We start from the raw sequence: 27,417 nt of genomic DNA, 5'->3' as shown, positions 1-27,417 counted from the left end.
GATGAGGATAACTCCCAGATGAAAGGAGCCCCCAGAGGCAACTGTGGCTGGTTTGACAGTGCCAAGTGCCTCCTGCAAACTGACATCAGGAACCTGGCCTGGTGACTTTTGTTTCTCTGGGGAAAGACCATGGTTCATGTCCACGGCCTGGTGGCCCGGAGTGTCCGGCTGCCTGCTGAAATTCTGCATGGATCAGGATGCCGCCGAAATGCAAGGTGCCCCACAGGCTCCTGTGGCTGGTTTGACAGTGCCAAGTGCTTCCTGCAAACTGACATCAGAAACCTGGCCTGGTGATTTTCTTTCTCCGGGGAAAGGCCATGGTTCATGTCCAGGGCCCGGTGGCCCGTACTTGCCTGCTGCCTGCTGAAATTCCACACGGATCAGGATACCTCCCAGATGTAAGGTGCCACCACAGGCAACTGTGGCTGGTTTGACAGTGCCAAGTGCCTCCTGCAAACTGACATCAGGAACCTGGCCGGGTGACTTTTGTTTCTCTGGGGAAAGGCCATAGATGATGTCCAGTGCCCCCTGGCCCGGAGTGGCTGACTGCCTGCTGAAATTCCGCACGGATCAGGATACCTCCCAGATGCAAGGTGCCCCCACAGGCAACTGTGGCTGGTTTGACAGTGCCAAGTGCCTCCTGCAAACTGACATCAGGAACCTGGCCTGGTGACTTTTGTTTCTCTGGGGGAAAGGCCATCATTCTTTTCCGGGCCCTCTGGCCCGGAATGGACGGCAGCCTGCTGAAATTCCGCACGGATCAGGATACCTCCCAGAACGAAACTAAAACCATAGGCAACTGTGGCTGGTTTGACAGTGCCAAGTGCCTCCTGCAAACTGACATCAGGAACCTGGCCTGGTGACTTTTGTTTCTCTGGGGAAAGGCCATAGATGATGTCCAGTGCCCCCTGGCCCAGAGTGGCCGACTGCCTGCTGAAATTCCGCACTAATCAAGATACCTCCCAGATGCAAGGTGCCCCCACAGGCAACTGTGGCTGGTTTGACAGTGCCAAGTGCCTCCTGCAAACTGACATCAGGAACCTGGCCTGGTGACTTTTGTTTCTCTGGGGAAAGGCCATGGTTCATGTCCACGGCCTGGTGGCCCGGAGTGTCCGGCCGCCTGCTGAAATTCCGCATGGATCAGGATGCCTCCCAGATGAAAAGTGCCCCCACAGGCACCTGTGGCTGGTTTGACAGTGCCAAGTGCCTCCTGCCAACTGACATCAGGAAGCTGGCCTGGTGACTTTTGTTTCTCTGGGGAAAGGCCATCGTTCCTCTCCAGGGCCCGCTGCCCCGGAGTGGCAGACTGCCTGCTGAAATTCCGCACGGATCAGGATAACTCCCAGATGAAAGGAGCCCCCACAGGCAACTGTGGCTGGTTTGACAGTGCCAAGTGCCTCCTGCAAACTGACATCAGGAACCTGGCCTGGTGACTTTTGTTTCTCTGGGGAAAGGCCATCTTTCTTCTCCAGTGCCCGTTGGCCCGGAGTGGCCGGCTGCCTGCTGAAATTCCGCACTGATCAGGATACCTCCCAGATGCAAAGTTCCCCCCATAGGCACCTGTGGCTGGTTTGACAGTGCCAAGTGCCTCCTGCAAACTGACATCAGGAACCTGGCCTGGTGACTTTTGTTTCTCTGGGGAAAGGCCATGGTTCATGTCCAGGGCCTGGTGGCCCGGAGTGGCCGGCTGCCTGCTGAAATTCCGCACGGATCAGGATACCTCCCAGATGCAAGGTGCCCCCATAAGCACCTGTGGCTGGTTTGACAGTGCCAAGTGCCTGCTGCAAGCTGACATCAGGAACCTGGCCTGGTGACTTTTGTTTCTCGGGGGAAAGGTCATGGTTCATATCCTGGACCCGTAGTCCAGGTGTGGCCGGCTGCCTGCTGAAATTCCGCACGGATCAGGATGCCTCCCAGACCAAAACTAAAACCATAGGCAACTGTGGCTGGTTTGACAGTGCCAAGTGCCTGCTGCAAACTGACATCAGTAACCTGACCTGGTAAGTTTTGTTTCTCTGGGGAAAAGCCATCGTTCTTGTCCAGGGCCTTGCAGCCTGGAGTGCCCGGCCGCCTGCTGAAATTCCGCATGGGTCAGGATGCATCCCAGATGAAAAGTGCCCCCACAGGCACCTGAGGCTGGTTTGACAGTGCGAAGTGCCTCCTGCAAACTGACATCAGGAACCTGGCCAGGTGACTTTTGTTGCTCTGCGGAAAGGCCATCGTTCCTCTCCAGGGCCTGTGGCCCGTAGTGGCCGTCTGCCTGCTGAAATTCTGAATGGATCAGGATAGCTCCCAGATGAAAGGAGCCCCCACAGGCAACTGTGGCTGGTTTGACAGTGCCAAGTGCCTCCTGCAGGCTGACATCAGGAACCTGACCTGGTGACTTTTGTTTCTCTGGGGAAAGGTCATGGTTCATATCCTGGACCCGTAGTCCCGGAGGGGCCGGCTGCATGCTGAAATTCCGAACGGATTAGGATGCCGCCCAGATGCAAGGTACCACCACAGGCAACTATGGCAGGCTTGACAGTGCCAAGTGCCTCCTGCAAACTGACATCAGGAACCTGGCCTGGTGACTTTTGTTTCTCTGGGGAAAAGCCGTGGTTCATGTCCAGGGCCTGGTGGCCCGGAGTGGCCAGCTGCCTGCTGAAATTCCGCATGGATCAGGATGCCTCCCAGATGAAAAGTGCCCCCACAGGCACCTGTGGCTGGTTTGACAGTGCCAAGTGCCTCCTGCAAACTGACATCAGGAACCTGGCCTGGTGACTTTTGTTTCTCTGGGGAAAGGCCATCGTTCCTCTCCAGGGCCCGCTGCCCCGGAGTGGCAGACTGCCTGCTGAAATTCCGCACGGATCAGGATAACTCCCAGATGAAAGGAGCCCCCACAGGCAACTGTGGCTGGTTTGACAGTGCCAAGTGCCTCCTGCAAACTGACATCAGGAACCTGGCCTGGTGACTTTTGTTTCTCTGGGGAAAGGCCATCGTTCCTCTCCAGGGCCCGCTACCCCGGAGTGGCCGACAGCCTGCTGAATTTCCGCACGGATCAGGATAGCTCCCAGATGCAAGGTGCCCCCACAGGCAACTGTGGCTGGTTTGAAAGTGCCTAGTGCCTCCTGCAAACTGACATCAGGAACCTGGCCAGGTGACTTTTGTTTCTCTGGGGAAAGGCCATCGTTCCTCTCCTGGGCCCGCTGGCCCCGAGTGGCCGGCTGCCTGCTGAAATTCCGCACGGATCAGGATACCTCCCAGATGGAAAGGAGCCCCCACAGGCAACTGTGGCTGGTTTGACAGTGCCAAGTGCCTCCTGCAAGCTGACATCAGGAACCTGGCCTGGTGAGTTTTGTTTCTCCGGGGAAAGGTCATGGTTCATATCCTGGACCCGTAGTCCCGGAGTGGCCGGCTGCCTGGTGAAATTCCGAAAGGATTAGGATGCCGCCCAGATGAAAGGTACCACCACAGGCAACTGTGGCAGGTTTGACAGTGCCAAGTGCCTCCTGCAAACTGACATCAGGAACCTGGCCTGGTGACTTTTGTTTCTCTGGGGAAAAGCCGTGGTTCATGTCCAGGGCCTGGTGGCCCGGAGTGGCCGGCCGCCTACTGAAATTCCGCATGGATCAGGATGCCTCCCAGATGGAAAGTGCCCCCACAGGCACCTGAGGCTGGTTTGACAGTGCCAAGTGCCTCCTGCCAACTGACATCAGGAACCTGGCCAGGTGACTTTTGTTTCTCTGGGGAAAGGCCATTGTTCCTCTCCAGGGCCCGCTGGCCGGGTGTGGCCGGCTGCCTGCTGAAATTCCGCACTAATCAGGATACCTCCAAGACCAAAACTAAAACCATAGGCAACTATGCCTGCTTTGACAGTGCCAAGTGCCTCCTGCAAACTGACATCAGGAACCTGGCCTGGTGACTTTTGTTTCTCTGGGGAAAGGCCATCATTCTTCTCCAGTGCCTGTTGGCCCGGAGTGGCCGGCTGCCTGCTGAAATTCCGCACGGATCAGGATACCTCCCAGATGCAAGGTGCCCCCATAAGCACCTGTGGCTGGTTTGACAGTGCCAAGTGCCTGCTGCAAGCTGACATCAGGAACCTGGCCTGGTGACTTTTGTTTCTCTGGGGAAAGGTCATGGTTCATATCCTGGACCCGTAGTCCAGGTGTGGCCGGCTGCCTGCTGAAATTCCGCACGGATCAGGATGCCTCCCAGACCAAAACTAAAACCATAGGCAACTGTGGCTGGTTTGACAGTGCCAAGTGCCTGCTGCAAACTGACATCAGTAACCTGACCTGGTAAGTTTTGTTTCTCTGGGGAAAAGCCATCGTTCTTGTCCAGGGCCTTGCAGCCTGGAGTGCCCGGCAGCCTGCTGAAATTCCGCATGGGTCAGGATGCATCCCAGATGAAAAGTGCCCCCACAGGCACCTGTGGCTGGTTTGACAGTGCCAAGTGCCTCCTGCAAACTGACATCAGGAACCTGGCCTGGTGACTTTTGTTTCTCTGGGGAAAGGCCATCGTTCCTCTCCTGGGCCCGCTGGCCCCGAGTGGCCGGCTGCCTGCTGAAATTCCGCACGGATCAGGATACCTCCCAGATGAAAGGAGCCCCCACAGGCAACTGTGGCTGGTTTGGCAGTGCCAAGTGCCTCCTGCAAGCTGACATCAGGAACCTGGCCAGGTGACTTTTGTTTCTCTGGGGAAAGGTCATGGTTCATATCCTGGACCCGTAGTCCCGGAGTGGCCGGCTGCCTGCTGAAATTCCGAACGGATTAGGATGCCGCCCAGATGCAAGGTACCACCACAGGCAACTGTGGCTGGTTTGACAGTGCCAAGTGCCTCCTGCAAACTGACATCAGGAACCTGGCCTGGTGACTTTTGTTTCTCTGGGGAAAAGCCGTGGTTCCTGTCCAGGGCCTGGTGGCCCGGAGTGGCCGGCCGCCTGCTGAAATTCCGCATGGATCAGGATGCCTCCCAGATGGAAAGTGCCCCCACAGGCACCTGAGGCTGGTTTGACAGTGCGAAGTGCCTCCTGCAAACTGACATCAGGAACCTGGCCAGGTGACTTTTGTTGCTCTGCGGAAAGGCCATCGTTCCTCTCCAGGGCCTGTGGCCGGTAGTGGCCGTCTGCCTGCTGAAATTCTGAATGGATCAGGATAACTCCCAGATGAAAGGAGCCCCCACAGGCAACTGTGGCTGGTTTGACAGTGCCAAGTGCCTCCTGCCAACTGACATCAGGAACCTGGCCTGGTAACTTTTGTTTCTCTGGGGAAAGGCCATGGTTCATGTCCACGGCCTGGTGGCCCAGAGTGTCCGGCTCCCTCCTGAAATTCAGCATGGATCAGGATGCCTCCCAGATGGAAGGTGCCCCCACAGGCACCTGTGGCTGGTTTGACAGTGCCAAGTGCCTCCTGCCAACTGACATCAGGAACCTGGCCTGGTGACTTTTGTTTCTCTGGGGAAAGGCCATCATTCTTTTCCGGGGCCCGCTGGCTGGGTGTGGCCGGCTGCCTGCTGAAATTCCGCACTAATCAGGATACCTCCAAGACCGAAACTAAAACCATAGGCAACTGTGGCTGGTTTGACAGTGCCAAGTGCCTCCTGCAAACTGACATCAGGAACCTGGCCTGGTAAGTTTTGTTTCTCTGGGGAAAGGCCACCGTTCTTCTCCGGGGCACGCCGTCCCGGAGTGGCCGGCTGCCTGCTGAAATTCCGCATGGATCAGGATGCCTCCCAGATGGAAAGTGCCACCACAGGCAACTGTGGCTGGCTTGACAGTGCCAAGTGCCTCCTGCAAACTGACATCAGGAACCTGGCCTGGTGACTTTTGTTTCTCTGGGGAAAGGCCATAGATGATGTCCAGTGCCCCCTGGCCCGGAGTGGCCGACTGCCTGCTGAAATTCCGCACTAATCAGGATACCTCCCAGATGCAAGGTGCCCCCACAGGCAACTGTGGCTGGTTTGACAGTGCCAAGTGCCTCCTGCAAACTGACATCAGGAACCTGGCCTGGTGACTTTTGTTTCTCTGGGGAAAGGCCATGGTTCATGTCCACGGCCTGGTGGCCCGGAGTGTCCGGCCGCCTGCTGAAATTCGGCATGGATCAGGATGCCTCCCACATGAAAAGTGCCCCCACAGGCACCTGTGGCTGGTTTGACAGTGCCAAGTGCCTCCTGCCAACTGACATCAGGAACCTGGCCTGGTGACTTTTGTTTCTCTGGGGAAAGGCCATCGTTCCTGTCCGGGGCCCGCCGGGCCGGAGTGTCCGGCCGCCTGCTGAAATTCCGCATGGATCAGGATAGCTCCCAGATGAAAGGAGCCCCCACAGGCACCTGTGGCTGGTTTGACAGTGCCAAGTGCCTCCTGCAGGCTGACATCAGGAACCTGGCCTGGTGACTTTTGTTTCTCTGGGGAAAGGTCATGGTTCATATCCTGGACCCGTAGTCCCGGAGGGGCCGGCTGCATGCTGAAATTCCGAACGGATTAGGATGCTGCCCAGATGCAAGGTACCACCACAGGCAACTATGGCAGGCTTGACAGTGCCAAGTGCCTCCTGCAAACTGACATCAGGAACCTGGCCTGGTGACTTTTGTTTCTCTGGGGAAAAGCCGTGGTTCATGTCCAGGGCCTGGTGGCCCGGAGTGGCCAGCTGCCTGCTGAAATTCCGCATGGATCAGGATGCCTCCCAGATGAAAAGTGCCCCCACAGGCACCTGTGGCTGGTTTGACAGTGCCAAGTGCCTCCTGCAAACAGACATCAGGAACCTGGCCTGGTAGGTTTTGTTTCTCTGGGGAAAGTCCATCGTTCTTGTCCGGGGCCCGCCGGCCCGGAGTGGCCGGCTGCCTGCTGAAATTCCACACGGTTGAGGATACCTCCCAGATGCAAGGCGGCCCCACAGGCAACTGTGGCTGGTTTGACAGTGCCATGTGCCTCCTGCAAACTGACATCAGGAACCTGGCCTGGTGACTTTCGTTTCTCTGGGGAAAGACGATGATTCTTGTCCAGGGCCTTGCGGCCTGGAGTGCCCGGCTGCCTGCTGAAATTCCGCAAGGATCAGGATGCCTCCCAGATGGAAAGTGCCCCCACAGGCAACTGTGGCTGGTTTGACAGTGCCAAGTGCCTCCTGCAAACTGACATCAGGAACCTGGCCTGGTCAGTTTTGTTTCTGTGGGGAAAGGCCATGGTTAATGTACAGGGCCGGGTGTCCCGGAGAGGCCGGCTGCCTGCTGAAATTCCGCATGGATCAGGATACCTCCCAGATGGAAAGTGGCGCTACAGGCAACTGTGGCAGGTTTGACAGTGCCAAGTGCCTCCTGCAAACTGACATCAAGAACCTGGCCAGGTGACATTTGTTTCTCTGGGGAAAGGCCATGGTTCATATCCTGGACACGTAGGACCGGAGAGGCCGGCTGCCTGCTGAAATTCCGCACGGATCAGGATACCTCCCATATGGAAAGTGCCCCCACAGGCAACGGTGGCTGGCTTGAGAGTGCCAAGTGCCTCCTGCAAACTGACATCAGGAACCTGGCCAGGTGACTTTTGTTTCTCTGGGGAAAGGCCATGGTTCATATCCTGGACACGTAGGACCAGAGAGGCCGGCTGCCTGCTGAAATTCCGCACGGATCAGGATAGCTCCCAAATGCAAGATGCCCCCACAGGCATCTGTGGCTGGTTTGACAGTGCCAAGTGCCTCCTGCAAACTGACATCAGGAACCTGGCCTGGTCAGTTTTGTTTCTGTGGGGAAAGGCCATGGTTAATGTACAGGGCCGGGTGTCCCGGAGAGGCCGGCTGCCTGCTGAAATTCCGCATGGATCAGGATACCTCCCAGATGGAAAGTGGCGCTACAGGCAACTGTGGCAGGTTTGACAGTGCCAAGTGCCTCCTGCAAACTGACATCAAGAACCTGGCCAGGTGACATTTGTTTCTCTGGGGAAAGGCCATGGTTCATATCCTGGACACGTAGGACCGGAGTGGCCGGCTGCCTGCTGAAATTCCGCACGGATCAGGATACCTCCCATATGGAAAGTGCCCCCACAGGCAACGGTGGCTGGCTTGAGAGTGCCAAGTGCCTCCTGCAAACTGACATCAGGAACCTGGCCTGGTGACTTTTGTTTCTCTGGGGAAAGGCCATAGATGATGTCCAGTGCCCCCTGGCCCGGAGTGGCCGACTGCCTGCCGAAATTCCGCACGGATCAGGATACCACCCAGATGGAAAGTGGCGCCACAGGCAACTGTGGCTGGTTTGACAGTGCCAAGTGCCTCCTGCAAACTGACATCAAGAACCTGGCCAGGAGACACTTGTTTCTCTGGGGAAAGGCCATGGTTCATATCCTGGACACGTAGGACCGGAGAGGCCGGCTGCCTGCTGAAATTCTGTACTGATCAGGCTGCCGCCGAGATGCAAGGTGCCCCACAGGCAACGGTGGCTGGTTTGACAGTGCCAAGTGCCTCCTGCAAACTGACATCAGGAACCTGGCCTGGTGAGTTTTGTTTCTCTGGGGAAAGGCCATCATTCTTGTTCAGAGCCCAGTGGACCGGAGTGGCCGGCTGCCGGCTGAATTTCCGCACGGATCAGGATACCTCCCAGATGCAAGGTGCCGCCACAGGCAACTGTGGCAGGTTTGACAGTGCCAAGTGCCTCCTGCAAACTGACATCAGGAACCTGTCCTGGTGACATTTATTTCTCTGGGGAAAGGCCATTGTACGTGTCCAAGGCCTAGTGGCCCAGAGTGGCCGGCTGCTTGCTGGAATTCTGCATGGATCAGGATGCCGCGGAGATGCAAGGTCCCCCACAGGCACCTGTGGCTGGTTTGACAGTGCCAAGTGCCTCCTGCAAACTGACATCAGGAACCTGGCCTGGTGACTTTTGTTTCTCTGGGGAAAGGCCATCGTTCATATCCTACAAACTGTGGCCCAGAGTGGCCGGCTGCCTGCTGAAATTCCGCACGGATCAGGATACCTCCCAGTTGCAAGGTGCCCCACAGGCAACTGTGGCAGGTTTGACAGTGCCAAGTGCCTCCTGCAAACTGACATCAGGAACCTGGCCTTGTGAGTTTTGTTTCTCTGTGGAAAGGCCATCATTCTTGTTCAGAGCCCAGTGGCCCGGAGTGGCCGGCTGCCGGCTGAATTTCCGCACGGATCAGGATACCTCCCAGATGCAAGGTGCCGCCACAGGCAACTGTGGCAGGTTTGACAGTGCCAAGTGCCTCCTGCAAACTGACATCAGGAACCTGGCCTGGTGACATTTATTTCTCTGGGGAAAGGCCATTGTACGTGTCCAAGGCCTAGTGGCCCAGAGTGGCCGGCTGCTTGCTGGAATTCTGCATGGATCAGGATGCCGCGGAGATGCAAGGTCCCCCACAGGCACCTGTGGCTGGTTTGACAGTGCCAAGTGCCTCCTGCAAACTGACATCAGGAACCTGGCCTGGTGACTTTTGTTTCTCTGGGGAAAGGCCATCGTTCATATCCTACAAACTGTGGCCCATAGTGGCTGGCTGCCTGCTGAAATTCCGCACGGATCAGGATACATCCCAGTTGCAAGGTGCCCCACGGGAAACTGTGGCTGGTTTGACAGTGCCAAGTGCCTCCTGCCAACTGACATCAAGAACCTGGCCTGGTGACTTTTGTTTCTCTGGGGAAAGGCCATGGTTGGTATCCTGAGCCTGATGTCCTGGAGTGGCCGTCTGCCTGCTAAAATTCTGGACGGATCAGGATGCCGCCAAGATGCAAGGTGCCCCCAGAGGCAACTGTGGCTGGTTTGACAGTGCCAAGTGCTTCCTGCAAACTGACATCAGAAACCTGGCCTGGTGATTTTCTTTCTCAGGGGAAAGGCCATGGTTCATGTCCAGGGCCCGGTGGCTCGCAGTTGCCTGCTGCCTGCTGAAATTCCGCACGGTTGAGGATGCCTCCCAGATGCAAGGTGCCCCCACAGGCAACTTTGGCTGGTTTGACAGTGCCAAGTGCGTCCTGCAAATTGACATCAGGAACCTGGCCTGGTGAGTTTTGTTTCTGTGGGGAAAGGCTATTATTCTTGTTCAGAGCCCGGTGGCTCGGAGTGGCCAGCTGACTGCTGAAATTCCGCATGGATCAGGATACCTCCCAGGTTCAAGGTGCCGCCACAGGCAGCTGTGGCTGGTTTGACAGTGCCAAGCGCCTCCTGCCAACTGACATCAGGAACCTGGCCTGGTGACTTTTGTTTCTCATGGGAAGTGCCATCGTTCGTGTCCCGTACTCGGAGGCCAGGAGTGGCCGGCTGCCTGCTGAAATACCGCACAGATCAGGATAGCTCCCAGATGCAAGGTGCCCCCACAGGCACCTGTGGCTGGTTTGACAGTGCCAAGTGCCTCCTGCAAACTGACATCAGGATCCTGGCCTGGTGACTTTTATTTCTCTGGGGAAAGGCCATCGTTCCTCTCCAGGGCCCGTAGTCCGGAGTGGCCGGCTGCCTGCTGAAATTCCTCATGGATAAGGATGCCTCCCACATGAAAGGTGCCCCCACAGGCAACTACGTCTGATTTGACAGTGCCAAGTGCCTCCTGCAAACTGATATCAGGAACCTGGCCAGTTGATTTTTCTTTGTCTGGTGAAAGGCCATTGTACCTGTCCAGAGCCTGTTGGCCCGGAGTGGCCAGCTGCCGGCTGAAATTCCGCACGGATCAGGATACCTCCCAGACCGAAACTAAAACCATAGGCAACTGTGGCTGGTTTGACAGTGCCAAGTGCCTCCTGCAAACTGACATCAGGAACCTGGCCTGGTGACTTTTGTTTCTCTGGGGAAAGGCCATCGTTCTTCTCCGGGGCACGCCGTCCCGGAGTGGCCGGCTGCCTGCTGAAATTCCTCACAGTTGAGGATACCTCCCAGATGCTAGGTGCCCCCAGAGGCAACTGTGGCTGTTTGACAGTGCCATGTGCCTCCTGCAAACTGACATCAGGAACCTGGCCAGGTGACTTTTGTTTCTCTGGGGAAAGGCCATAGATGATGTCCAGTGCCCCCTTGCCCGGAGTGGCCGACTGCCTGCTGAATTTCCGCACGGATCAGGATAGCTCCCAGATGCAAGGTGCCCCCACAGGCAACTGTGGCTGGTTTGACAGTGCCAAGTGCCTCCTGCAAACTGACATCAGGAACCTGGCCTGGTGACTTTTGTTTCTCTGGGGAAAGGCCACGGTTCATATCCTGGACACGTAGGATCGGAGAGGACGGCTGCCAGCTGGAATTCCGAACGGATCAGGATAGCTCCCAGATGAAAGGAGCCCCCACAGGCAACTGTGGCTGGTTTGACAGTGCCAAGTGCCTCCTGCAAACTGACATCAGGAACCTGGCCTTGTGACTTTTGTTTCTCTGGGGAAAGGTCACGGTTCATATCCTGGACCCGTAGTCCCGGAGTGGCCGGCTGCCTGCTGAAATTCCGAACGGTTTAGGATGCCGCCCAGATGCAAGGTACCACCACAGGCAACTGTGGCTGGTTTGACAGTGCCAAGTGCCTCCTGCAAACTGACATCAGGAACCTGGCCAGGTGACTTTTGTTTCTCTGGGAAAAGGCCATCGTTCGTGTCCAGGGCCGGGTGTCCCTGGGTGTCCGGCTGCCTGCTGAAATTCCGAACGGATCAGGATACCGCCCAGATGCAATGTGCCCCCACAGGCAACTGTGGCTGGTTTGACAGTGCCAAGTGCCTCCTGCAAACTGACATCAGGAACCTGGCCTGGTGACTTTTGTTTCTCAGGGGAAAGTCCATGGTTTATATCCTGGACCAGTTGGACAGCAGGGACCGGCTGCTTGCTGAAATTCCGAAAGCACCAGGATGCCTCCCAGATGCAAGGTGTCCCCACAGGTAATTGTGTCTGGTTTGAGAGTGCCATGTGCCTCCTGCAAACTGACATCGGAAAGCTGGGCTGGTCACTTTGGTTTCTCTGGGGAAAGGCCACGATTCATGTCCAGGGCCTTGCGGCCCGGAGTGGCCCGCTGCCTGCTGAAATTCCGCACGGATCAGGATACCTCCCAGACCGAAACTAAAACCATAGGCAACTGTGGCTGGTTTGACAGTGCCAAGTGCCTCCAGCAAACTGACATCAGGAACCTGGCCTGGTAAGTTTTTTTTCTCTGGGGAAAGGCCATCGTTCTTGTCCGGAGCCCGCCAGCCCGGAGTGGCCGGCTGCCTGCTGAAATTTCACACGGTTGAGGATACCTCCCTGATGCAAGTTGCCCCCACCGGCAACTGTGGCTGGTTTGACAGTGCCATGTGCCTCCTGCAAACTGACATCAGGAACCTGGCCTGGTGACTTTTGTTTCCCTGGGGAAAGGCCATAGATGATGTCCAGTGCCCCCTGGCCCGGAGTGGCCGGCTGCCTGCTGAAATTCCGCACGGATCAGGATATCTCCCAGATGCAAGGTGCCCCCACAGGCACCTGTGGCTGGTTTGACAGTGCCAAGTGCCTCCTGCAAACTGACATCAGGAACCTGGCCTGGTGACTTTTGTTTCTCTGGGGAAAGGCCATCGTTCCTCTCCAGGGCCCGGTGGCTCGAGTGGGCGGATACCTGCTAAAATTCTGCACAGATCAGGATACCTCCCAGATGGAAGGTGCCCGCCCAGGCACCTGTGGCTGGTTTGACAGTGCCAAGTACCTCCTGCAAACTGACATCAGGAACCTGGCCTGGTGATTTTTCTTTGTCTGGGGAAAGGCCATTGTACGTGTCCAGGGCCTGTGGCCCGTAGTGGCCGGCCCCCTGCTGAAATTCCGAACGGATCAGGATACCTCCCAGACCGATAGTACCACCTCAGGCAACTGTGGCTGGTTTGACAGTGCCAAGTGCCTCCTGCAAACTGACATCAGGAACCTGGCCTGGTGACTTTTGTTTCTCTGGGGAAAGGCCGTGGTTAATGTACAAGGCCGGGTGTCCTGAGTGGCCGGCTGCCTGCTGAAATTCCGCACGGATCAGGATACCTCCCAGATGGAAAGTGGCCCCACAGGCAACTGTGGCTGGTTTGACAGTGCCAAGTGCCTCCTGCAAACTGACATCAGGAACCTGGCCTGGTGACTTTTGTTTCTCTGGGGAAAAGCCATCATTCTTCTCCAGTGCCCGTTGGCCCGGAGTGGACGGCTGCCTGCTCAAATTCCGCACGGATCAGGATACCTCCCAGATGGAAAGTACCACCACAGGCAACTGTGGCTGGTTTGACAGTGCCAAGTGCCTCCTGCAAACTGACATCAGGAGCCTGGCCTGGTGTCTTTTGTTTCTCAGGGGAAAGGCTTTCGTTCCTATCCATGGACGGGTGGCCAATAGTGGCTGGCTGCCTGCTGAAATTCCGCACGGTTGAAGATACCTCCCAGATGGAAAGTACCACCACAGGCAACTGTGGCTGGTTTGACAGTGCCAAGTGCCTCCTGCAAACTGACATCAGGAACCTGGCCTGGTGACTTTTGTTTCTCAGGGGAAAGGGCATCGTTCGTGTCCAGTGCCCGGTGGCCTGGAGTGGCCAGCAGCCTGCTGAACTTCCGCACAGATGAGGATACCTCCCAGATGCAAGATGCCCATACAGGTACGTGTGACTGGTTTGACAGTGTTAAGTGCCTCCTGCAAACTGACATCAGGAACCTGGCCAGGTGACTTTTGTTTCTCTGGGGAAAGGCCATCGTTCCACTCCACGGCCAGGTGGCCTGGAGTGGCCGGCTGCCTGTTGAAATTCCGCACGGATGAGGATAACTCCCAGATGAAAGGTGCCCCCAGAGGCAACTGTGGCTGGTTTGACAGTGCCAAGTGCCTCCTGCAAACTGACATCAGGAACCTGGCCTGGTGACTTTTGTTTCTCTGGGGAAAGGCCATGGTTCATGTCCACGGCCTAGTGGCCCGGAGTGTCCGGCTGCCTGCTGAAATTCTGCATGGATCAGGATGCCGCCGAGATGCAAGGTGCCCCACAGGCACCTGTGGCTGGTTTGACAGTGCCAAGTGCTTCCTGCAAACTGACATCAGAAACCTGGCCTGGTGATTTTCTTTCTCAGGGGAAAGGCCATGGCTCATGTCCAGGGCCCGGTGGCCCCTACTTGCCTGCTGCCTGCTGAAATTCCACACGGATCAGGATACCTCCCAGATGTAAGGTGCCACCACAGGCAACTGTGGCTGGTTTGACAGTGCCAAGTGCCTCCTGCAAACTGACATCAGGAACCTGGCCGGGTGACTTTTGTTTCTCTGGGGAAAGGCCATCATTCTTGTTCAGAGCCCAGTGGCCCGGAGTGGCCGGCTGCCTGCTGAAATTCCTCACGGATCAGGATGCCGCCGAGATGCAAGATGCCCCCACAGGCACCTGTGGCTGCTTCGACAGTGCCAAGTGCCTCCTGCAAACTGACATCAGGAACCTGGCCGGGTGACTTTTGTTTCTCTGGGGAAAGGCCATGGTTCATATCCTGGACCCGTAGGCCAGGAGTGGCCGGCTGCCTGCTGAAATTCCGAACGGATCAGGATGCCTCCCAGATGCAAGGTGCCCCCAGAGGCAATTGTGGCTGGTTTGACAGTGCCAAGTGCCTCCTGCAAACTGACATCAGGAGCCTGGCCTGGTGACATTTATTTCTCTGGGGAAAGGCCATTGTACGTGTCCAGGGCCTAGTGGCCCGGAGTGGCCGGCTGCTTGCTGGACTTCTGCATGGATCAGGATGCCGCCGAGATGCAAGGTGCCCCCACAGGCACCTGTGGCTGGTTTGACAGTGCCAAGTGCCTCCTGCCAACTGACATCAAGAACCTGGCCTGGTGACTTTTGTTTCTCTGGGGAAAGGCCATGGTTGGTATCCTGAGCCTGGTGTCCTGGAGTGGCCGTCTGCCTGCTAAAATTCTGGATGGACCAGGATGCCTCCCAGATGCAAGGTGCCCCCAGAGGCAACTGTGGCTGGTTTGACAGTGCCAAGTGCTTCCTGCAAACTGACATCAGAAACCTGGCCTGGTGATTTTCTTTCTCAGGGGAAAGGCCATGGTTCATGTCCAGGGCCCGGTGGCCCCTACTTGCCTGCTGCCTGCTGAAATTCCACACGGATCAGGATACCTCCCAGATGTAAGGTGCCACCACAGGCAACTGTGGCTGGTTTGACAGTGCCAAGTGCCTCCTGCAAACTGACATCAGGAACCTGGCCAGGTGAGTTTTGTTTCTCTGGGGAAAGGCCATCATTCTTGTTCAGAGCCCAGTGGCCCGGAGTGGCCGGCTGCCTGCTGAAATTCCGCACGGATCAGGATACCTCCCAGATGGAAAGTACCACCACAGGCAACTGTGGCTGGTTTGACAGTGCCAAGTGCCTCCTGCAAACTGACATCAGGAGCCTGGCCTGGTATCTTTTGTTTCTCGGGGGAAAGGCTTTCGTTCCTATCCATGGACGGTTGGCCAATAGTGGCCGGCTGCCTGCTGAAATTCCGCACGGTTGAAGATACCTCCCAGATGGAAAGTACCACCACAGGCAACTGTGGCTGGTTTGACAGTGCCAAGTGCCTCCTGCAAACTGACATCAGGAACCTGGCCTGGTGACTTTTGTTTCTCAGGGGAAAGGGCATCGTTCGTGTCCAGTGCCCGGTGGCCTGGAGTGGCCAGCAGCCTGCTGAACTTCCGCACAGATGAGGATACCTCCCAGATGCAAGATGCCCATACAGGTACGTGTGACTGGTTTGACAGTGTTAAGTGCCTCCTGCAAACTGACATCAGGAACCTGGCCAGGTGACTTTTGTTTCTCTGGGGAAAGGCCATCGTTCCACTCCACGGCCAGGTGGCCTGGAGTGGCCGGCTGCCTGTTGAAATTCCGCACGGATGAGGATAACGCCCAGATGAAAGGAGCCCCCAGAGGCAACTGTGGCTGGTTTGACAGTGCCAAGTGCCTCCTGCAAACTGACATCAGGAACCTGGCCTGGTGACTTTTGTTTCTCTGGGGAAAGGCCATGGTTCATGTCCACGGCCTAGTGGCCCGGAGTGTCCGGCTGCCTGCTGAAATTCTGCATGGATCACGATGCCGCCGAGATGCAAGGTGCCCCACAGGCACCTGTGGCTGGTTTGACAGTGCCAAGTGCTTCCTGCAAACTGACATCAGAAACCTGGCCTGGTGATTTTCTTTCTCAGGGGAAAGGCCATGGCTCATGTCCAGGGCCCGGTGGCCCCTACTTGCCTGCTGCCTGCTGAAATTCCACACGGATCAGGATACCTCCCAGATGTAAGGTGCCACCACAGGCAACTGTGGCTGGTTTGACAGTGCCAAGTGCCTCCTGCAAACTGACATCAGGAACCTGGCCGGGTGACTTTTGTTTCTCTGGGGAAAGGCCATCATTCTTGTTCAGAGCCCAGTGGCCCGGAGTGGCCGGCTGCCTGCTGAAATTCCTCACGGATCAGGATGCCGCCGAGATGCAAGATGCCCCCACAGGCACCTGTGGCTGCTTCGACAGTGCCAAGTGCCTCCTGCAAACTGACATCAGGAACCTGGCCGGGTGACTTTTGTTTCTCTGGGGAAAGGCCATGGTTCATATCCTGGACCCGTAGGCCAGGAGTGGCCGGCTGCCTGCTGAAATTCCGAACGGATCAGGATGCCTCCCAGATGCAAGGTGCCCCCAGAGGCAATTGTGGCTGGTTTGACAGTGCCAAGTGCCTCCTGCAAACTGACATCAGGAACCTGGCCTGGTGACATTTATTTCTCTGGGGAAAGGCCATTGTACGTGTCCAGGGCCTAGTGGCCCGGAGTGGCCGGCTGCTTGCTGGACTTCTGCATGGATCAGGATGCCGCCGAGATGCAAGGTGCCCCCACAGGCACCTGTGGCTGGTTTGACAGTGCCAAGTGCCTCCTGCCTACTGACATCAAGAACCTGGCCTGGTGACTTTTGTTTCTCTGGGGAAAGGCCATGGTTGGTATCCTGAGCCTGGTGTCCTGGAGTGGCCGTCTGCCTGCTAAAATTCTGGATGGACCAGGATGCCTCCCAGATGCAAGGTGCCCCCAGAGGCAACTGTGGCTGGTTTGACAGTGCCAAGTGCTTCCTGCAAACTGACATCAGGAGCCTGGCCTGGTGATTTTCTTTCTCAGGGGAAAGGCCATGGTTCATGTCCAGGGCCCGGTGTCCCCTACTTGCCTGCTGCCTGCTGAAATTCCACACGGATCAGGATACCTCCCAGATGTAAGGTGCCACCACAGGCAACTGTGGCTGGTTTGACAGTGCCAAGTGCCTCCTGCAAACTGACATCAGGAACCTGGCCTTGTGACTTTTGTTTCTCTGGGGAAAGGCCATCATTCTTGTTCAGAGCCCAGTGGCCCGGAGTGGCCGGCTGCCTGCTGAAATTCCGCACGGATCAGGATACCTCCCAGATTCAAGGTGCCGCCACAGGCAACTGTGGCTGGCTTGAGAGTGCCAAGTGCCTCCTGCAAACTGACATCAGGAACCTGGCCTGGTGACTTTTGTTTCTCTGGGGAAAGGCCATCATTCTTTTCCGGGGCCCGCCGGCCCGGAGTGGCCGGCTGCCTTCTGAAATTCCACACGGTTGAGGATACCTCCCAGATGCAAGGTGGACCCACAGACAACTGTGGCGGGTTTGACAGTGCCGAGTGCCTCCTGCAAACTGACATCAGGAACCTGGCCTGGTAACTTTTGTTTCTCTGGGGAAAGGCCATGGTTCTTGTCCACGGCCTGGTGGCCCGGAGTGTCCGGCTGCCTCCTGAAATTCCGCATGGATCAGAATGCCTCCCAGATGAAAAGTGCCCCCAGAGGCAACTGTGGCTGGTTTGACAGTGCCAAGTGCCTCCTGCAAACTGACATCAGGAACCTAGCCTGGTGACTTTTGTTTCTCTGGGGAAAGGCCATCATTATATTCCGGGCCCTCTGGCCCGGAATGGCCGGCAGCCTGCTGAAATTCCGCACGGATCAGGATACCTCCCAGACCGAAACTAAAACCATAGGCAACTGTGGCTGGATTGACAGTGCCAAGTGCCTCCTCCAAACAGACATCAGGAACCTGGCCTGGTAAGTTTTGTTTCTCTGGGGAAAGGCCATCGTTCTTGTCCGGGTTCCGCCGGCCCGGAGTCGCCGGCTGTCTGCTGAAATTCCACACGGTTGAGGCTACCTCCCAGATGCAAGGCGCCCCCACAGGCAACTGTGGCTGGTTTGACAGTGCCAAGTGCCTCCTGCAAACTGACATCAGGAACCTGACCTGGTGACTTTCGCTTGTCTGGGGAAAGGCCATAGATGATGTCCAGTGCCCCCTGGCCCGGAGTGGCCGACTGCCTGCTGAAATTCCGCACGGATCAGGATACCTCCCAGATGCAAGGTGCCCCCACAGGCAACTGTGGCTGGTTTGACAGTGCCAAGTGCCTCCTGCAAACTGACATCAGGAACCTGGCCTGGTGAGTTTTGTTTCTCTGGGGAAAGGTCATGGTTCATATCCTGGACCCGTAGTCCAGGAGTGGCCGGCTGCCTGCTGAAATTCTGAACGGATTAGGATGCCGCCCAGATGCAAGGTACCACCACAGGCAACTGTGGCAGGTTTGACAGTGCCAAGTGCCTCCTGCAAACTGACATCAGGAACCTGACCTGGTAAGTTTTGTTTCTCTGGGGAAAGGCCATCGTTCCTGTCCGGGGCCCGCTGGCCCGGAGTGGCCGGCTGCCTTCTGAAATTCCACACGGTTGAGGATACCTCCTAGATGCAAGGTGGCCACACAGGCAACTGTGGCTGGTTTGACAGTGCCAAGTGCCTCCTGCAAACTGACATCAGGAACCTGGCCTGCTGAGTTTTGTTTCTCTGGGAAAAGGCCATGGTTCTTGTCCACGGCCTGGTGGCCCGGAGTGTCCGGCTGCCTCCTGAAATTCCGCATGGATCAGAATGCCTCCCAGATGAAAAGTGCCCCCAGCGGCAACTGTGGCTGGTTTGACAGTGCCAAGTGCCTCCTGCAAACTGACATCAGGAACCTGGCCTGGTGACTATTGTTTCCCTGGGGAAAGGCCATAGATGATGTCCAGTGCCCCCTGGCCCGGAGTGGCCGACTGCCTGCTGAAATTCCGCACAGATGAGGATACCTCCCAGATGCAAGGTGCCCCCACAGGTACGTGTGGCTGGTTTGACAGTGCCAAGTGCCTCCTGCAAACTGACATCAGGAACCTGGCCATGGTGACTTTTGTTTCTCTGGGGAAAGGCCGTGGTTAATGTACAGGGCCGGGTGTCCTGAGTGGCCGGCTGCCTGCTGAAAATCCGCACGTATCAGGATACCTCCCAGATGGAAAGTGGCCCCACAGGCAACTGTGGCTGGTTTGACAGTGCCATGTGCCTCCTGCAAACTGACATCAGGAACCTGGCCTTGTGAGTTTTGTTTCTCTGGGGAAAGGCCATCATTCTTGTTCAGAGCCCAGTGGCCCGGAGTGGCCGGCTGCCTGCTGAATTTCCGCACGGATCAGGATTCCTCCCAGATGCAATGTGCCGCCACAGGCAACTGTGGCTGGCTTGAGAGTGCCAAGTGCCTCCTGCAAACTGACATCAGGAACCTGGCCTGGTGACTTTTGTTTCTCTGGGGAAAGGCCATCATTCTTTTCCGGGGCCCGCCGGCCCGGAGTGGCCGGCTGCCTTCTGAAATTCCACACGGTTGAGGATACCTCCCAGATGCAAGGTGGACCCACAGACAACTGTGGCAGGTTTGACAGTGCCGAGTGCCTCCTGCAAACTGACATCAGGAACCTGGCCTGGTAACTTTTGTTTCTCTGGGAAAAGGCCATTGTTCTTGTCCACGGCCAGGTGGCCCGGAGTGTCCGGCTGCCTCCTGAAATTCCGCATGGATCAGAATGCCTCCAGGATGAAAAGTGCCCCCATAGGCAACTGTGGCTGGTTTGACAGTGCCAAGTGCCTCCTGCAAACTGACATCAGGAACCTAGCCTGGTGACTTTTGTTTCTCTGGGGAAAGGCCATCATTATATTCCGGGCCCTCTGGCCCGGAATGGCCGGCAGCCTGCTGAAATTCCGCACGGATCAGGATACCTCCCAGACCGAAACTAAAACCATAGGCAACTGTGGCTGGATTGACAGTGCCAAGTGCCTCCTCCAAACAGACATCAGGAACCTGGCCTGGTAAGTTTTGTTTCTCTGGGGAAAGGCCATCGTTCTTGTCCGGGTTCCGCCGGCCCGGAGTCGCCGGCTGTCTGCTGAAATTCCACACGGTTGAGGCTACCTCCCAGATGCAAGGCGCCCCCACAGGCAACTGTGGCTGGTTTGACAGTGCCAAGTGCCTCCTGCAAACTGACATCAGGAACCTGACCTGGTGACTTTCGCTTGTCTGGGGAAAGGCCATAGATGATGTCCAGTGCCCCCTGGCCCGGAGTGGCCGACTGCCTGCTGAAATTCCGCACGGATCAGGATACCTCCCAGATGCAAGGTGCCCCCACAGGCCCCTGTGGCTGGTTTGACAGTGCCAAGTGCCTCCTGCAAACTGACATCAGGAACCTGGCCTGGTGAGTTTTGTTTCTCTGGGGAAAGGTCATGGTTCATATCCTGGACCCGTAGTCCAGGAGTGGCCGGCTGCCTGCTGAAATTCTGAACGGATTAGGATGCCGCCCAGATGCAAGGTACCACCACAGGCAACTGTGGCAGGTTTGACAGTGCCAAGTGCCTCCTGCAAACTGACATCAGGAACCTGACCTGGTAAGTTTTGTTTCTCTGGGGAAAGGCCATCGTTCCTGTCCGGGGCCCGCTGGCCCGGAGTGGCCGGCTGCCTTCTGAAATTCCACACGGTTGAGGATACCTCCTAGATGCAAGGTGGCCACACAGGCAACTGTGGCTGGTTTGACAGTGCCAAGTGCCTCCTGCAAACTGACATCAGGAACCTGGCCTGCTGAGTTTTGTTTCTCTGGGAAAAGGCCATGGTTCTTGTCCACGGCCTGGTGGCCCGGAGTGTCCGGCTGCCTCCTGAAATTCCGCATGGATCAGAATGCCTCCCAGATGAAAAGTGCCCCCAGAGGCAACTGTGGCTGGTTTGACAGTGCCAAGTGCGTCCTGCAAACTGACATCAGGAACCTGGCCTGGTGACTATTGTTTCCCTGGGGAAAGGCCATAGATGATGTCCAGTGCCCCCTGGCCCGGAGTGGCCGACTGCCTGCTGAAATTCCGCACAGATGAGGATACCTCCCAGATGCAAGGTGCCCCCACAGGTACGTGTGGCTGGTTTGACAGTGCCAAGTGCCTCCTGCAAACTGACATCAGGAACCTGGCCTGGTGACTTTTGTTTCTCTGGGGAAAGGCCATCGTTCCTCTCCAGGGCCCGGTGGCTCGAGTGGGCGGATGCCTGCTAAAATTCCGCACAGATCAGGATACCTCCCAGATGGAAGGTGCCCGCCCAGGCACCTGTGGCTGGTTTGACAGTGCCAAGTGCCTCCTGCAAACTGACATCAGGAACCTGGCCTGGTGATTTTTCTTTGTCTGGGAAAGGCCATTGTACGTGTCCAGGGCCTGTGGCCCGTAGTGGCTGGCCCCCTGCTGAAATTCCGAACGGATCAGGATACCTCCCAGACCGATAGTACCACCTCAGGCAACTGTGGCTGGTTTGACAGTGCCAAGTGCCTCCTGCAAACTGACATCAGGAACCTGGCCATGGTGACTTTTGTTTCTCTGGGGAAAGGCCGTGGTTAATGTACAGGGCCGGGTGTCCTGAGTGGCCGGCTGCCTGCTGAAAATCCGCACGGATCAGGATACCTCCCAGATGGAAAGTGGCCCCACAGGCAACTGTGGCTGGTTTGACAGTGCCATGTGCCTCCTGCAAACTGACATCAGGAACCTGGCCTTGTGAGTTTTGTTTCTCTGGGGAAAGGCCATCATTCTTGTTCAGAGCCCAGTGGCCCGGAGTGGCCGGCTGCCTTCTGAAATTCCACACGGTTGAGGATACCTCCCAGATGCAAGGTGGACCCACAGACAACTGTGGCAGGTTTGACAGTGCCGAGTGCCTCCTGCAAACTGACATCAGGAACCTGGCCTGGTAACTTTTGTTTCTCTGGGAAAAGGCCATTGTTCTTGTCCACGGCCAGGTGGCCCGGAGTGTCCGGCTGCCTCCTGAAATTCCGCATGGATCAGAATGCCTCCAGGATGAAAAGTGCCCCCATAGGCAACTGTGGCTGGTTTGACAGTGCCAAGTGCCTCCTGCAAACTGACATCAGGAACCTAGCCTGGTGACTTTTCTTTCTCTGGGGAAAGGCCATCATTATATTCCGGGCCCTCTGGCCCGGAATGGCCGGCAGCCTGCTGAAATTCCGCACGGATCAGGATACCTCCCAGACCGAAACTAAAACCATAGGCAACTGTGGCTGGATTGACAGTGCCAAGTGCCTCCTCCAAACAGACATCAGGAACCTGGCCTGGTAAGTTTTGTTTCTCTGGGGAAAGGCCATCGTTCTTGTCCGGGTTCCGCCGGCCCGGAGTCGCCGGCTGTCTGCTGAAATTCCACACGGTTGAGGCTACCTCCCAGATGCAAGGCGCCCCCACAGGCAACTGTGGCTGGTTTGACAGTGCCAAGTGCCTCCTGCAAACTGACATCAGGAACCTGACCTGGTGACTTTCGCTTGTCTGGGGAAAGGCCATAGATGATGTCCAGTGCCCCCTGGCCCGGAGTGGCCGACTGCCTGCTGAAATTCCGCACGGATCAGGATACCTCCCAGATGGAAAGTACCACCACAGGCAACTGTGGCTGGTTTGACAGTGCCAAGTGCCTCCTGCAAACTGACATCAGGAGCCTGGCCTGGTATCTTTTGTTTCTCAGGGGAAAGGCTTTCGTTCCTATCCATGGACGGGTGGCCAATAGTGGCTGGCTGCCTGCTGAAATTCCGCACGGTTGAAGATACCTCCCAGATGGAAAGTACCACCACAGGCAACTGTGGCTGGTTTGACAGTGCCAAGTGCCTCCTGCAAACTGACATCAGGAACCTGGCCTGGTGACTTTTGTTTCTCAGGGGAAAGGGCATCGTTCGTGTCCAGTGCCCGGTGGCCTGGAGTGGCCAGCAGCCTGCTGAACTTCCGCACAGATGAGGATACCTCTCAGATGCAAGATGCCCATACAGGTACGTGTGGCTGGTTTGACAGTGCGAAGTGCCTCCTGCAAACTGACATCAAAAACCTGGCCTGGTGACTTTTGTTTCTCTGGGGAAAGGCCATGGTCATGTCCACGGCCTGGTGGCCCGGAGTGTCCGGCTGCCTGCTGAAATTCCGCATGGATCAGGATGCCGCCGAGATGCAAGGTGCCCCACAGGCACCTGTGGCTGGTTTGACAGTGCCAAGTGCTTCCTGCAAACTGACATCAGAAACCTGGCCTGGTGATTTTCTTTCTCAGGGGAAAGGCCATGGCTCATGTCCAGGGCCCGGTGGCCCCTACTTGCCTGCTGCCTGCTGAAATTCCACACGGATCAGGATACCTCCCAGATGTAAGGTGCCACCACAGGCAACTGTGGCTGGTTTGACAGTGCCAAGTGCCTCCTGCAAACTGACATCAGGAACCTGGCCTTGTGAGTTTTGTTTCTCTGGGGAAAGGCCATCATTCTTGTTCAGAGCCCAGTGGCCCGGAGTGGCCGGCTGCCTGCTGAATTTCCGCACGGATCAGGATTCCTCCCAGATGCAATGTGCCGCCACAGGCAACTGTGGCTGGCTTGAGAGTGCCAAGTGCCTCCTGCAAACTGACATCAGGAACCTGGCCTGGTGACATTTATTTCTCTGGGGAAAGGCCATCATTCTTTTCCGGGCCCCGCCGGCCCGGAGTGGCCGGCTGCCTTCTGAAATTCCACACGGTTGAGGATACCTCCCAGATGCAAGGTGGACCCACAGACAACTGTGGCTGGTTTGACAGTGCCAAGTGCCTCCTGCAAACTGACATCAGGGACCTGGCCTGGTAACTTTTGTTTCTCTGGGGAAAGGCCATTGTTCTTGTCCACGGCCAGGTGGCCCGGAGTGTCCGGCTGCCTCCTGAAATTCCGCATGGATCAGAATGCCTCCAGGATGAAAAGTGCCGCCATAGGCAACTGTGGCTGGTTTGACAGTGCCAAGTGCCTCCTGCAAACTGACATCAGGAACCTAGCCTGGTGACTTTTCTTTCTCTGGGGAAAGGCCATCATTATATTCCGGGCCCTCTGGCCCGGAAGGGCCGGCAGCCTGCTGAAATTCCGCACGGATCAGGATACCTCCCAGACCGAAACTAAAACCATAGGCAACTGTGGCTGGTTTAACAGTGCCAAGTGCCTCCTCCAAACAGACATCAGGAACCTGGCCTGGTAAGTTTTGTTTCTCTGGGGAAAGGCCATCGTTCTTGTCCGGGTTCCGCCGGCCCGGAGTCGCCGGCTGTCTGCTGAAATTCCACACGGTTGAGGCTACCTCCCAGATGCAATTCGCCCCCACAGGCAACTGTGGCTGGTTTGACAGTGCCATGTGCCTCCTGAAAACTGACATCAGGAACCTGACCTGGTGACTTTCGCTTGTCTGGAGAAAGGCCATAGATGATGTCCAGTGCCCCCTGGCCCGGAGTGGCCGACTGCCTGCTGAAATTCCACACGGATCAGGATACCTCCCAGATGGAATGTGGCCCCACAGGCAACTGTGGCTGGTTTGACAGTGCCAAGTGCCTCCTGCAAACTGACATCAGGAGCCTGGCCAGGTGACTTTTGTTTCTCTGGGGAAAGGCCATCGTTCCTCTCCAGGGCCCGCCGGCCCGCAGTGGCCGGCTGCCTGTTGGAATTCCGCACGAATCAGGATAGCTCCCAGATGACAGGAGCCCATAAAGGTAAGTGTGGCTGGTTTGACAGTGCCAAGTGCCTCCTGCAAACTGACATCAGGAACCTGGCCTGGTGACTTTTGTTTCTCTGGGGAAAGGTCATGGTTCATATCCTGGACCTGTAGTCCAGGAGTGGCCGGCTGCCTGCTGAAATTCTGAACGGATTAGGATGCTGCCCAGATGCAATGTGCCACCACAGGCAACTGTGGCAGGTTTGACAGTGCCAAGTGCCTCCTGCAAACTGACATCAGGAACCTGACCTGGTAAGTTTTGTTTCTCTGGGGAAAGGCCATCGCTCCTGTCCGGGGCCCGCTGGCCCGGAGTGGCCGGCTGCCTTCTGAAATTCCACACGGTTGAGGATACCTCCTAGATGCAAGGTGGCCCCACAGGCAACTGTGGCTGGTTTGACAGTGCCAAGTGCCTCCTGCAAACTGACATCAGGAACCTGGCCTGGTGACTTTTGTTTCTCTGGGGAAAGGCCATGGTTCTTGTCCACGGCCTGGTGGCCCGGAGTGTCCGGCTGCCTCCTGAAATTCCGCACGGATCAGGATACCTCCCAGATGGAAAGTACCACCACAGGCAACTGTGGCTGGTTTGACAGTGCCAAGTGCCTCCTGCAAACTGACATCAGGAGCCTGGCCTGGTATCTTTTGTTTCTCAGGGTAAAGGCTTTCGTTCCTATCCATGGACGGGTGGCCAATAGTGGCTGGCTGCCTGCTGAAATTCCGCACGGTTGAAGATACCTCCCAGATGGAAAGTACCACCACAGGCAACTGTGGCTGGTTTGACAGTGCCAAGTGCCTCCTGCAAACTGACATCAGGAACCTGGCCTGGTGACTTTTGTTTCTCAGGGGAAAGGGCATCGTTCGTGTCCAGTGCCCGGTGGCCTGGAGTGGCCAGCAGCCTGCTGAACTTCCGCACAGATGAGGATACCTCCCAGATGCAAGATGCCCATACAGGTACGTGTGACTGGTTTGACAGTGTTAAGTGCCTCCTGCAAACTGACATCAGGAACCTGGCCAGGTGACTTTTGTTTCTCTGGGGAAAGGCCATCGTTCCACTCCACGGCCAGGTGGCCTGGAGTGGCCGGCTGCCTGTTGAAATTCCGCACGGATGAGGATAACTCCCAGATGATAGGAGCCCCCACAGGCAACTGTGGCTGGTTTGACAGTGCCAAGTGCCTCCTGCAAACTGACATCAGGAACCTGGCCTGGTGACTTTTGTTTCTCTGGGGAAAGGCCATGGTTCATGTCCACGGCCTAGTGGCCCGGAGTGTCCGGCTGCCTGCTGAAATTCTGCATGGATCAGGATGCCGCCGAGATGCAAGGTGCCCCACAGGCACCTGTGGCTGGTTTGACAGTGCCAAGTGCTTCCTGCAAACTGACATCAGAAACCTGGCCTGGTGATTTTCTTTCTCAGGGGAAAGGCCATGGCTCATGTCCAGGGCCCGGTGGCCCCTACTTGCCTGCTGCCTGCTGAAATTCCACACGGATCAGGATACCTCCCAGATGTAAGGTGCCACCACAGGCAACTGTGGCTGGTTTGACAGTGCCAAGTGCCTCCTGCAAACTGACATCAGGAACCTGGCCGGGTGACTTTTGTTTCTCTGGGGAAAGGCCATCATTCTTGTTCAGAGCCCAGTGGCCCGGAGTGGCCGGCTGCCTGCTGAAATTCCTCACGGATCAGGATGCCGCCGAGATGCAAGATGCCCCCACAGGCACCTGTGGCTGCTTCGACAGTGCCAAGTGCCTCCTGCAAACTGACATCAGGAACCTGGCCGGGTGACTTTTGTTTCTCTGGGGAAAGGCCATGGTTCATATCCTGGACCCGTAGGCCAGGAGTGGCCGGCTGCCTGCTGAAATTCCGAACGGATCAGGATGCCTCCCAGATGCAAGGTGCCCCCAGAGGCAATTGTGGCTGGTTTGACAGTGCCAAGTGCCTCCTGCAAACTGACATCAGGAGCCTGGCCTGGTGACATTTATTTCTCTGGGGAAAGGCCATTGTACGTGTCCAGGGCCTAGTGGCCCGGAGTGGCCGGCTGCTAGCTGGACTTCTGCATGGATCAGGATGCCGCCGAGATGCAAGGTGCCCCCACAGGCACCTGTGGCTGGTTTGACAGTGCCAAGTGCCTCCTGCCAACTGACATCAAGAACCTGGCCTGGTGACTTTTGTTTCTCTGGGGAAAGGCCATGGTTGGTATCCTGAGCCTGGTGTCCTGGAGTGGCCGTCTGCCTGCTAAAATTCTGGATGGACCAGGATGCCTCCCAGATGCAAGGTGCCCCCAGAGGCAACTGTGGCTGGTTTGACAGTGCCAAGTGCTTCCTGCAAACTGACATCAGAAACCTGGCCTGGTGATTTTCTTTCTCAGGGGAAAGGCCATGGTTCATGTCCAGGGCCCGGTGGCCCCTACTTGCCTGCTGCCTGCTGAAATTCCACACGGATCAGGATACCTCCCAGATGTAAGGTGCCACCACAGGCAACTGTGGCTGGTTTGACAGTGCCAAGTGCCTCCTGCAAACTGACATCAGGAACCTGGCCTTGTGAGTTTTGTTTCTCTGGGGAAAGGCCATCATTCTTGTTCAGAGCCCAGTGGCCCGGAGTGGCCGGCTGCCTGCTGAAATTCCGCACGGATCAGGATACCTCCCAGATGGAAAGTACCACCACAGGCAACTGTGGCTGGTTTGACAGTGCCAAGTGCCTCCTGCAAACTGACATCAG

Source organism: Passer domesticus, chromosome 3 (genome assembly GCF_036417665.1).
Source record: "Passer domesticus isolate bPasDom1 chromosome 3, bPasDom1.hap1, whole genome shotgun sequence".
Classification (NCBI taxonomy): Eukaryota; Metazoa; Chordata; class Aves; order Passeriformes; family Passeridae; genus Passer; species Passer domesticus.
Note: the sequence above shows the minus strand (reverse complement) of the source record.